Source organism: Chelonoidis abingdonii, chromosome 13 (assembly GCF_003597395.2).
Source record: "Chelonoidis abingdonii isolate Lonesome George chromosome 13, CheloAbing_2.0, whole genome shotgun sequence".
NCBI lineage: Eukaryota > Metazoa > Chordata > Testudines > Testudinidae > Chelonoidis > Chelonoidis abingdonii.
In genome coordinates, this window is record NC_133781.1 from 18,200,107 (window position 1) to 18,213,319 (window position 13,213).

General features: G+C 41.0%; 1 protein-coding gene across 1 annotated transcript in view; it reads left to right on the plus strand.

Moving 5' to 3' along the window:
- Window positions 1-13,213, plus strand: part of GRB2 (growth factor receptor bound protein 2) — a 67,576-nt gene that overhangs the window by 8,232 nt on the left and 46,131 nt on the right. The window lies entirely within an intron of this gene.

Consider the following 13,213-nt stretch of genomic DNA (forward strand, 5'->3'; position numbering starts at 1 on the left):
AATATCTCCATGTTTGTTATCAATATAAAACAAGATGGATCTTTTTTCTTCCAAGCAATTGAGCTTTTAGCAATTTGGCTTTAAAAAGTTTAAGTCCAGATTTTTCTTTCCAAAATGACCTTCAGGTAGAACGTTGATAATTAAACACACTCATTAAACCTCAATCCCACAAAGATTTAAGCAAATAAGTAACTTTGTGCATGTGAATATTCTTCATTGGGACTGTTTATCTGCATAAAGTTACAAACATGTTTAATTTTTTCTGAGCTGAGGCCTAAGAAATAGCAGCTCATTCAAGGAGTGGTGAAGAGTAGGCTCTTTTACAGGCAGACTTTAGTGTGATTCTTTTGCAAAACTGGAATTTGAATGCTTAATTGATAGACATACAAGAAATGCATGAATTGTGCAGTCACCTTAGTATTTTTATCATAAACCATGATTTCTCGAGTGTATTAGAGAAATGGACTGAAATTTAGTTTAGTGTCTTAGAAAACCAGTTTCTTACTACTTTTAGGTGGGAGGGCAGTCAATTAAATTAAATGTATGGTGGTTACAAAAAAATCCATTTTGGGGTGGTTCTCTTGCAGTTATGTAACCCAAAATGGCTTTGACTTTGCACATTCACATCTCTTACCCACAAATTGCATTAGAATTTATACACCTTAATTACATTATTTACGTGTTACTGCAATAGCTTCATCCATTGTTGCTGCAACTATGTGCTCAGAATAGTGTCAGCTTGAACCTTTTTAGATGTTCAATTTTAGACCCATTGTGGAAGTGTAACCATCAGATTTTTAAATGTTTACCCTGAGCCTAATGTTTAAATTTGCTAACCTGAGCTATATATAGTCTGTTGGTTTGTGTTTAGTATCTTACCTTGGCTTTGTGTAGTATGTTTGAAACAGCACAATTCAGGTTAAAAATTGTAGAAAAAATCTATAAGACTTGTAGAAAATGCTGACCAGGAAGGAAAACTGAAGTGCACATGTACCATACTTAAATATTTTTTTTTAGTTTGAAATGTACTTTTGGTTATTTTAATCTGGTTCAGTCTAGATGTTTGAGTTTGGTTAAGGGTATGAAAAAATGGATGACACAGAGAGAACTACCACATGTTCAAAAGGTGCTTCCTTCTGTAACAACACCATAGTGAAGAGATGAAGCAGGATATTTTTAGAGAGGTTTTTTGTCTAAACTAGAAAAATTAGTACCTATATTACATCTGCTGATATTGGTACTATACTAATGTATACAGGACTCGGGCACTCTTACTACCATCTCATGATTATTATTTTTGTCAGATTGTGGCAAAAATCTGAGCCTTACACTCTTGCTACCACATTCTGGCAATAGCCCAGCCGCATATGAGTACTAATTTTCCTAGCATAAGCAAGGCTGACATTGAGAGAGTCATTTCAACCCTCAAACTGTATCTCTAGTTCCAGCTCAGATACCTTTTTATATTATGACGTAACCTTAATGATTCTGTTACTGGAAAGGTGATATTGACTAAACTTTACGGAAGTGTTTGCCTGTAGTTTCCTGGTCTTAAGTTAATTTCTTTATACAGCACTTGAATGTAAATGTGAACATGAACGATACTCAGCATTACTGTAATAGATAATTTAGCCTTGCAGAGCTTTTGTATAGAGGTGAAAACTATTTTCATTCACAGAGAGTAAACTGAGGCTCAGATAAGTTGTCTTGCTCACGGTACACACAAACCCAGGAATAGAACCCAAGAGCCCTGGCTTCCAGTCAGTTATTCTGATGAGACCCACCTCGATGCACCACGGTGAGAGTAGTTCTGGTGTTCAGAACAAAAATTCCCAGGTGCCAGCAGCAGTGTGAGATTGTAGAAGTCACTTCACTCAGAACTGTTTGTGGCACATCTGGAGTGAGGACATTCAGAGTGACTAGTGCATCTGGCCTGTGGAAGTACTTTGTGTTAAGCACACTAAATCTGTTCGCACATCTCTCTTGATTGAGAGATCTCTAATCTCAGCCAGATCCTGGCTGAACTCCTCCTTTCCCTGTTGTCATGGCTAGTAGCGATCTATCCTGAAACCAGGTCAATCTTAAGTGCCTATAAATGAGGAGTAAGAGAGGAATAAACAGTAATACATGGTGCACATCTAATGCACTCTCAGAAGAAGGTATTTCTCATTCTTCATATGTCTCTGCTTTACAAAATTGAGGGTGTTGAGAAAAATTACATATTCTGCAAGCAAATACATACCTCTTTTCTTACATCTTTCCATGACTTGCCATAATTAGATACCTACTTTGAAACAATGGTGAACATCACCTCTCTGATGGCATGTGTGACTTAGAATGGTGTACAGAGAACTATGAAAGCTTTGTACCATGTTAAGGAATGAAGCTAAATCTAAAATATGTAATTACCACTGCTTGTACTTTCATGATGTTCTCTGTGAGGAGGGAAAGGAAAGATGCATGTTGTCTAACTTCATCTGATTTCAGCAGATAACTTTCCTGTGATGTCATGGTACCATTACTGCAGTATACCCACATATTCTGGATTTGATTGACTAGCATTTGAACTGTAGCCATTAAGCTGCTTGTTAGTAATCTTGTGGCTATGCTCCAAAAGTGAGTGAAGATAATTAACTTTTGACTTGCAACTCTGTAAAACAGCTGAGTGAAGAGGAAAAGTGCTTGGCCTTTTCCTTTGTAGGCACTTTATGATAAAAAGCTTGTATTATTTTGTAATTGTGGCAGTTCACTGGATTCTCAGTCTTTTGTCAGATGATTCTACAGCAGTGTGTGGCATTACCGTGCAGGAGATTCAAGTTGACATCTATCTCTAGACTTGCTCTTTGGGCAAATGAAGCTTGGAATTTATTCAGTCTGCCCCAGAAAAAGGAAGGGGTGCTATTTCCACACAGTGGCCATCCCATGTCCCTTATGATTTGCGTCTCAGTCATTGACCGTGGCTGTATGCAAGACCACCTTTCTGTCAACATTCTGGTTATTGCTATATGGAAAAAGGTGTTGGTAAATGGCATTCTCTGAAAAAAAGTGAAGAAAACTGGAAGGTTCATGGTCCCCCCTCCTCCCAAAATAAACAAACAAACAAAAAAAACCACAACCCCACCCTCCCCCCCAAAATAAACCCCACATTCAGATCCAAGAGGATCCCAGTTCTAAATAGACTGCTCTGGCTATTCTATGCTTTTGTGTTTGGATGCATATAGACTTATCTGCTTTCTCTTCACATGCTCTCTGGTGTCATTAGGACCAGTTACTCTCAATCTGTGCCTATATTCACTGAGTCTAAGACTTAAATTCCTGAGAAACTAATGCATTTCTGGTGGCTTCTGGTTTTGTTGGCCTGTGTGCCAGCTGGCAAGTATCCTGACCTAAAGTGTGCTGATGCTTGCTTTTGGTTTGGCGGTGGGGTGGGGAGAGGAGAAGAAATTGTCCAAAGATTCCGCTAGCCGAAGCTAGGCTCTTTTCTTCTTCTCACCCTGTTTAAAATCTACAGCTACTGCAATAATTGTATTTTATTTCAAGTGTATAAAAATATCCATAGACACCAATCCAATACTCTGTTCGTTCCATATATTAAAAACACACAAAATAATACAACAGCACTGATGGTTCTGATCCATTTCCTCTCCCAAATCCAGAAAGAACCCCCTCCCTCCCCAGGGAGAAGGGGGGAAAAAAGGCTTTATGGCATGTATGGGAGGTTAAGAAGTCTAGAGATCCTTCAGAAGATCAGTGTTCTGTTTCCTGTAGATGTCAATGTAGTTCATGGGCAGCTTATTGCAAGAATTTTAAAAGTATGGGATGTAAATACCCCCAACAGTATATGTAAGAGTCCTCTACTTTTGAGTTGCACTTTGCTGTTTTTCTTGAGTCCTCAATGGGCAATTACATTTTTCAATAACTTCTTTGTTGCACCTAAATCAACTTAACTACGGTTATTGTTTTCTCATTTCTGCAGTGTTGAGACTTGGGTTATTTTAACTGAGTTATCAAGGCTTCTTCCTGTTCTGAACAGTGATATCAGTCCATCATTTGGGCTCCACAATTACCTACTCTTCATGTGATTTCCCCCTCCCCCCGATTCATTCTCTTTCCCTTCAGACTTCAACAGGATTGAGTGTTTCCAAATAGTAGTGCTGAGACTGCATTTTCAGTTCCTGCATGAAAATCATTTTTGGACCTGACTACAGAGCAACATGTTTGTGTACAGGAGGGGTGAGATGAGCAAGGGTGGCAGGTCCTCCATCTATACTTCCTTCTCCCACACCTTCAGTGACCTCACCTGTGTTTACCTGTATGTAGTGGTGTTTGTACTGGCAAGCAGAAACAGATGGCTTGCTGGAGGGAGCTTTAAGGACAATGGTCCTATGTTTTATTTGAAATTCTTTGTTTTTGATTATTGAGAGAACTATATCCTGCCCTTGTAGGGGGGTGGACTCAGTGATCTAGTGAGCCTTTTCTCTCTCTATCTTCTGTGGTACTGTATAATTTTAGCTCACAGAAAACTGCTGTCTTAGTCAACAGAACAGGACATTAGCTGTAAGCAGTGGGATTTGGAGTGAATCAGATACAACTGATGTCTGCATTAAGTGTGTGAAAGTCCATTGTGTAGGTGTACTTGAGGTATGTTGCATGATTGTTGTGGGAGAAAATTGGGGTTTGACTTAAACACCTTAGATAGCTGCTGTTGTTGAAGTAGGGAGACCAAATAGGCCAATATTATGGTCTGATATGAGGAAGCAAAGCTGTCAGCAAGCCTCTGAATACCTGTAAAGATGTTAAACTGAGAACTGTAGTAATGGGGTGGGGGGGAGAGGAGGTTTGAGGTGGTGACATTTGAAGGAATATCTTCTGAAGAAATGCAATGTTTTTATTGTAATAGACTGGTAGGTCAATATTTTAAAGTTAGCCTGATGTCTTGTACTGCCTTGAATACTAAATAGTTATTTTTGGTATAGACTTACTCCCAAAGATTGTTACCCACATCTCCATAAGGGCACAAACTGGAAAAAGTAGTTAGCGAACATACTCTTAATTTTCTGGCCCTGTACAGGACCACTTGCATTCGTAAAGGAGATCTTTTAAACTTGAGTGAATTGACAAAAAAGTCTAATGTATACAAAAACTGGAGTATATGATCTTGTTAGGGACAGCCTCAGAAGAGGTGGCGTTATTTTATTTAATGTTGCTTCCCTCAGAAACCTTCCCAGCAAGGATGAAATTAAAGTATGGTATATTCCAGGTTGAAGGTGTAAAGCAATATTTGCCAGCATCCAGAGCAAGAGGAATAAATGCATTCCTCCTTGAAAATGGCCTCTTTGTTTCTTTATTTGGTAGCTGGCTGTGGTCTCCTTCCAGGACTGTCACTGACATTAGAACAGATTAACTTTCTTCTGTGCTGGTCTGTACCCAAAACACAGTAGATTTAAATCTGTGTAATTAAGGATGGCAGTTATCTCTCTTTGACTGGATGGTGCCAGATGAGCTACTGATGAAAACTAGTGACAGTCAGCTTTTAACTTCCTAATATGCAGAACTGTGTACACTGCTATAGTTTATTTCAGTGATAATTCCTGGACTGTAGTCTATCAGCCAAATCTAGCAGGAGCCATATGGCTATGTCTGCTGGCTTGTTCACAAGGCCCAACCTGTCCCATAGGTGTTTTGTCATCTCAATTTCTTAAATTGATCTTTTAGTACAAAAATAAGCACCCACAGAATAGCTTTTGCCTCTTTCAGTGATCCAATATGCCTTGTTCAACATGTGTCAAACTGCTACAAAGGGTGGTGTGTCTGTGATTTTATTAATTGGCCAAGTGAGGTTCTGCACTCTACACTGTGGCAATTCTCCATTTTGTTATGCAATAACCTCCTGAAAATCCAAAATTTCAAGGAATGTTCTAGGCATCAATTTCAGTGAAAACTAAAATCACCATTTGGTCGCTCATGATAAAGGGGTGAGCCAGTGACCTCACAGATGCCTGTGGAAGGAAAGCAGTCACTCTATATAGGGGTGAGGCAGTAATCTGAGGGTGAGCTTGGCTCTTTGTGCCCATATCTCTGCTCAAAACCCTCTTGATTGTAGTGAAAAACAGAAAAGCCTAATTCTCCAATTTTTCTGATTTTTCACCAAAATCAGGAGGGTTTTGAGCAGAGTGGTAGGTATAAATAGCCTATCAAAACAAGCCTTTGCAAAAGAGTCTGACTTCTGACAAGTGCTTTTCAGAGTAGCATCTTCATTATACCACCAGTGTCTGCTCATCACCGAAATGTGCATTATATCTCTAACAGTAATCATCTTTGCTCTATTTGCTCTCTGGGAGTGGAGACTTATTATAAACATTGCATCAGACTAGAAGGTGGAAGTCTAGCCCAGTGGTCAGGTTCATTTCAATGACTTAAGTTCATGTGAAATTCTTGCAGTGTTCGTTGTGTAGAGTGAAACCTTCTGTGTTTTGTGGTTTTGTTTTTTGTTTGTTTGTTTGTTTGTTTTTTAGTCAGTACTGCATGCGGGAGAGCCGCAAGATATTAGGTACTGTTGCAGCATTGGTATCAGGTCCTCTATTGGAAGTATCAAAGGAGGTGTGCTAAAAGAGAATAGAACAAGATAAGTGGGTGCTACTTGAGTGCCACCCACAATCTCACCTTCAGTATAGAGCAGTTCTGGTGTAAGGAATCCACTCCTAGTCAAAGGAAGAGCAATGGCAGCCATAACAGGTCAAACAAAGGAGGCTCTCAGGACTCCCATGTGAAATGAGCTTGGAAGAACTTGGTACAGAGAATCCCTTTCGAAGCATGAGCAGCCAACTCTTCGTTCACATACTGGTGTTTTGAATATGTTGATATAACAGCTGTGCACTGAGATCTGGACAGGACGTTTGCATATTGGCTCCACGTGTGGCATTTTTACTAACTGGCAGTTCAGCTGCTAGCCAGTAAAGACTAGTCATGGTGTGTGGCGCGCGCGTCCACACACAAACACACGCGCACACACACGTGCACACACACCCAACCCGGCAACCAAATCTATGTTTTCCCTGATAGATTTATTTTTAACTGTAAAATTAAATCTCAGGTAGTAATCCTCTCTTGTGGTGTCTAATAGGCCCAGAATTCTTGTGAATTGTCTAGGATTTGATATTAAGATACCTGACTTTATGCTCTTTACATTTTATATTCAGTTTGTTTTGTTGATTTAGCAGCACACAAGACTGGGTGATTTGCATGTCTTCTGCATTTCTTCACAGATCAACAAACTGATAGTGCATTAAATGTGGTGCACAAGTTCTTATCTACAGCTTTATTCCACAACCGTTTTTGCTCTTTAGTTTCCTCTGCTGGCTCTGCAGTAGTGGTTAACATTATTGCCGAAGTTGGGCTAACATCAGTAAGTGGTGTACACATAAGGAAGTAAATAAAGCCATGTTCATATGAAGTTTCATTATAAACTTGGGAAAGAGGGCATCAAAATGAGAGAAGAGGAACTTTTTCTTGGGGGGGCCGGGGGAAGAAGAGAGGAAAAAGGAAGTTGCACTTTCAAGATTTTCTTTATCTGGAGAATAAAGAAATAACTAGTTTCACATTTTATTTGAAATGCTACTATTCCACTCTAAAATGAGTACTGACCATCCCAATATAGTGTTCCAAGCTTCAACCTCCCTTTGTCAGACTGTATTTAAGCATTTCTGCTTCAGTCCCAGGTCTTGTTACATGTTTAATGGCTTGATCATTGCCTTGGTCTCTTTTTTGGGGGGGGGGAAGGGGGGGTAATCGATCTAAGTTAAGTGACGTCAGCTACATGAATAACGTAGCTGAAGTTGACATGCTTAGATCGACTTACTGTGGTGTCTTCACCATGGTGAGTTGACTGCTGCCGCTCCCCCGTCGACTCCGCCTGCGCCTCTCACAGCTAGACTAGATGCAATAAATTGATCCCCACTGGATCAATTGCTGCCCGCCGATTTGGCAGGTAGTGTAGACATGCCCTTACAAACTGCTGAGTTCCTTCAACTTCTGTTGAAGCAGTCTTGTCACATCTTGCAAGATCACGTCTTAAATAGGGAAGAGAGTGTGTGCTCAATAGACTGATGTTTGATGTAGCATGACCTTGTTACCCTGTTGGTGGTGGAGCTGCCTATCTAGATAAGACAATTCCAATGAATTATTTGAAAGAAACTCTCCACTGATTTTTGTATGGGACATAATCTAAATACATGGAAAGGTACAATTGACCGCTTTCAGTAGGGCGCAAGAAGTGTACTGAGTCTTCAAAACTGTATGTGATAGGAATATAAAGCCTTTAAAAAATCTTAAGTCAAGAAGCTAGCCTGTAATACTCTGATTTAGTTTGTAGATACATCTGACACTTGCATTTTAATTTCAGAGTTCATGATTTTCCTCTGCTTGGAGATGGTTTTTTCCCATTTCAAAGGTAGAACCAATCAGTTCATCTTTAGACCTACTTGGGAAGGAGGTTAAGGCGACAGCTGGAATAAGTACAAAGTTTTAGGGTCTCCCTCTCTGGCTAGAGAACAGACTATCAGCCCCTTCCTAGCAATAATTTTATAAATAATCCTGAAGTTCAGTGCTGACCTGTATAAATATAGGCAAAATACATGCTTATACCTGCTGAATTTGGTTTCCTTCTGTGTATTCAGGTCAGCACGCGCACACTGTCATTGTGAACTGCATGTTCTTATAGCAGCAGCAGCTAGAGCTCTGTGCAGAGAGCAAAAGCATTTCTTTCAGTTCAGCTGAACTATAATTATATTGTTGTTCTCTAAAATCCTTATTTTAAATACTTTGTCTCTCTAGAATATACACTTTCTTCAGTTTTCTGAACTATGTCTCGCTCTAACTTGTACCAAAACTTTACAGGGTTAAATGTGGATAAAAAGACAAGCTGCTCAGTTATGCAAAAGTTCCCCTGGGGGTTTGGGGAGAGGGGGAATACTTCATGAGCTATGTATGACCCAGCAGGTTCCACTAATCGTAGCAGCTAGGTTCATGCAGATCACTTGTGGTCTGAGCTGGTCAGCTTTTTGGTTTGCATGATCAGCACCAAATTCTAGCCATGCCACTCTAGCTGAGGTTGAGTGTGGGTTTTTTTTTGGTTTTTTGTTTGGTTTTTTTTTTCCATTATCCTTCTGTACAGTCAGATTTCAGATATATGCTTATGGGAGCTCTACTTCTTGGACATGATAAATATGAAACTGGCATTTTAACAACATCAGTCTGCTTTTCAGTTATTGCTGTTTACTTGTGGATTATGGTCTAGTTGAGTAAAACAGTTATTGATTAGAGATGCTGAAAATAGCTGTTCAGATCTGATTAACTGAGTAGTTAAATTCCAGACATATGCCTTGATACTGGAAATCAGTTCACTTATCAGAAAGGAGTTAAAATTGGTCACTGAATTGTGGAAATCCTATATATCCTCTTCCTCCCACCCTAATAGCTTCTCTGGAAAAATCTCACAAAATGACTTGCGGGATTGTCCCTTTGTTTCCATGCAGCACTGATATTGTACAGCTCTAGTCGGTTCCATCTGGTCTTAATAGTGCTGCTGGAGAAACCACTGTCTAATCATACCCTGATGGCACTCTAACAGATGGAGGGTAGAGACTGACAAGCATATATCAAAGCTATGGATAGGGAGGAAAGAGCCAGAGAAGTACAGAGAGGGAAATGGGAAGGAAGTGCTCTCGGTAATGGGGTCTGATAGCTGAAACTCGCTTTTAAGTACTCTCCCTTCCCTAATCTAACATCCAAATACTCACCTTGCAAAAAATCAAATGTGTATCAACTTTCCTTGTTTGGTCAGAGTATCTGAAAATCTCTGTGTAATTTTTATTTTGCTTAAACTTTTATTTTTTTTTTTTTATAATTTTTTTTTTTTTTTTTTTTTTTTTTAGTGCTTAGGTATAATGCCACACTGAGCTGGAAACTTTTATCTACAGAACAGGTACAGCACAGATCACCAGTCAGGCTTCCCTTTGCCCCCTTCATCTACACATACTTTGCTCTACTCAGGCCCCTACTTTAGTGGTAGTAAAACTGTATTTTGGCAGAACATGATTTAGCCAGGCATAGTGATCAGGGGTCAAATAATGTTTTAAGCTGATAATTGTTTTTAAATTCAGTGTAAATGCAGTGGCCCTCTCTTTTTGACCTGGGTTTAAACAGTCTGAAGCAATTCTAAACTGTTTTGAAAAACAGTTTTACTCCCATTCCAAAAGAAAGCCAGTATGCCTTAGCCTCGTCCTGGAGAAGACCACTTCTAGGCTTGAGGGGATAACTTACTCCCCCAGCCCATTCAGTCCTTATTCCCTACCGAGACTGCCAAGAAGGATGCAAATTGTGATTTATAATTAGGCTTGGCAGAATTCATTTGTTTTATTATAATTTCAGCAAGTATAAATATTTGTGTTAAGCTTTTTTTTTCAATTTTTTAAATTAATTTTCACAGTAGCTGGCAGTTATGGGAGACCAGGGGTCAGACAACTATTTAAGGAATGACATTGAGAATCCAAAAGCTAAGCTTTATGAATGCCACATAGTTGTCTGCAGCTCTTGCTCAGCTAATGCAGGAGCTGTCTGTCTCAGCAGAGCTGTAAATACATGCTTTATGCAGCATTCATTATATACATTATTAAGATGGGACTCTTCTCTAGCAGCATTTTTCATATTTTGCCTATCTGTACATTTCTATTATCGATAGAAATATTTTTTCATCTGTTTGCATGTGTATGGTGAAATCAACATTTAGAGATTATGAATAGGTTTGGAAGGATTTTATTTTTATGTCTTCTAGGAACTGGAGGACTGAGACTCTCAACTCTCTCCATGTAGGCCCCCACAAGAAAACAGGAAAGGTTATTAGGTTTGACCTTCCTGACCCGGACTTTATTTATACCAGAGATCTAGAAGAGAAATGCACTGTCTACCATTACTGATCCTTTGAGCCTTCCAATCTCTTCAGTTATCTTATATCCCAAATTTTGTTTGAAAAAATTTGAGCACTGCCAAGCATGCCCTCTACAAACTCACCACACTTTGTGTGCTGGAGTGGACGTTCCCTCAGAGCCCACTCTTTTCCACAATCTTTCCAGCAATTGCCTTCACTCAACCTATTACAATAAAAGTAATATTTTAAAAAAAGGAACCAGCACATACAATGTCACGCCATAACTTTACTTCCTTCTCTCCCCTTTGCCATCCTCCATTCTTGCATTGTCATGCCAAACCTCTTTTGTGTTGGGTTCATGTTTCCAATCACTGTACAGCACCATACACAACTGTGGTGCTATTTAAATTGTAAATAATAATAATAATTGTAAATTGCAAAGTTCAGGGATATTAACACTTACATGATTCAACTGGTTGTCTGTGTTGAGAGTAGTTGAACTGTCTTTCCCTCCCTCAAAGCTGAAAGGCCTTAAATGACAGAGGACACACACTTTAATCTACAGCTCCTGAAGTCTTCGGTATAATAGCTACTACTCCAGATTTTTTTCTGTCTGCTAGCACTGAAGAACTGGATTCCAATCTTTTCGCTCCTTAACATACTGTCCAGTTTTGTAGGTCACTCTAGGAACAGTTATACCTGAATGTGCAACCTGTGATGAAATGAATTTGTGCAGTTTTCATGATGAAGAGTAAAAAAGAGCTCTTCACAGTTTGTTTATAATAATTGCTGTTGCTACATTGTTTTTTATCTAATGCATTTGTAGAGGTGAGTAGCTCAGCAGTCTGAGGAGATCCATAGCCAAATATGCCACATGAAACCTAGATGGTTGAAACTTGCTAAAAACCACTCTGGGTTGTCTCACGAGTTAGGGGAATAATCTGCCTTCTGCCTAGGGCAGGCCTGCAGAACATGCGGCCCGCAGAGGCTCACTGTGCGGCCAACGGCGGGGAATCAAAGGGCTCTGGGCTCCCTGCCGCAGCGGGGAGCCCAGAGCCCTTTAAATCCCAGCTGCAGCCGTGATTCAAAAGGCTCTGAGCTCCCTGCAGTGGTGGGGAGCCCAAAGCCCTTTAAATCTCAGCCATGGCAGGGATTCAAAAGGCTCTGGGCTGCCCGCAGCGGCAGGGAGCCCAGAGCTCTTTAAATCCCGGCCGTGGCTGGGATTTAAAGGGCTCTGGGCTGCCCGGAGCCGTAGGGAGCCCAGAGCCCTTTGCATGCCTGCCGCGACTGGGATTCAAAGGGCTCTGGACTGCCCGCAGAGATTCCCGGCGGCGGCTAAGATTTAAAGGGCTCAGGGCTCCCCGCGGCTGCAGGCAGCCCAGAGCCCTTTGCCTGCCTGTCGCGGCTCCAGCGGATGGGCTGGGGCTGGGATTTAAAGGGCTCGGGCTCCTCTCAGCGGCAGGAACTCTGGGCCCTTTAAATCCTTGCCCCAGTCCTGCAAAGCTCCGGGTTCCCCCAGCTGCCGGAGCCCCGGGACCTTTAATTTGCCCCTGACAGCTCCCAGCCACCTCCTCAACTGGGAGCCCCTGTTTGATTTAAAATCAAGTATCACCTCCGCACCCCCAACCTTCCTTTTTGGCCCACAGCTGTTCTGATGGGGAGGCGCTGGGGAAGGAGAGTTTGTTTCTGCAGGGCTGGGCAGTGCTGGGGCGAGGTGTTTCCAGGGCTGGGAGGTCCTGGGGGAGGGGGGGGCGTGTTTCCGTGGGGCTGGGGGGTTTCGGCCCTCAGCTGTTTTCTTTGGAGTAATGTGGCCCTCAACGCTTTACGAGTTGTGCAGGCCTGGCCTAGGGCTTGACTCTGTTCTGTTTCATCACTGTGATTAAATGGAGATCTGAGGTGAAGAGTGCCCTTCTTCCTTTTATAGCCTTCCCAGAAGAGCTCAGCTTCCAAACAGCTGTTTGGAACTCAGCTTAATTGGATAGCCTGTATTTCCAAGGAGGTTTATGGCTGCATATTAGCAATATTGCTATAAACCACCTGGGACCAGCTGGCATTCTGTTGTCATGTCATATGGATCTCTAATGTCTCTATGGCCAGATCCCTATGTAAGTGAATTAATGGCATGAATTTGTGTTTGTTGGAATTTTGAGAGCTCAATCTTTTTGAAAATAACCCTACCACAGATCTGGAGAATGATTTGTAAAAGTAACCGTGTGACACTTGGTCTACATCTTCTATTTTGTTATGCAGGAGCTATTAATTATGAAGCCCTATCCCCAAGGCCTAGAG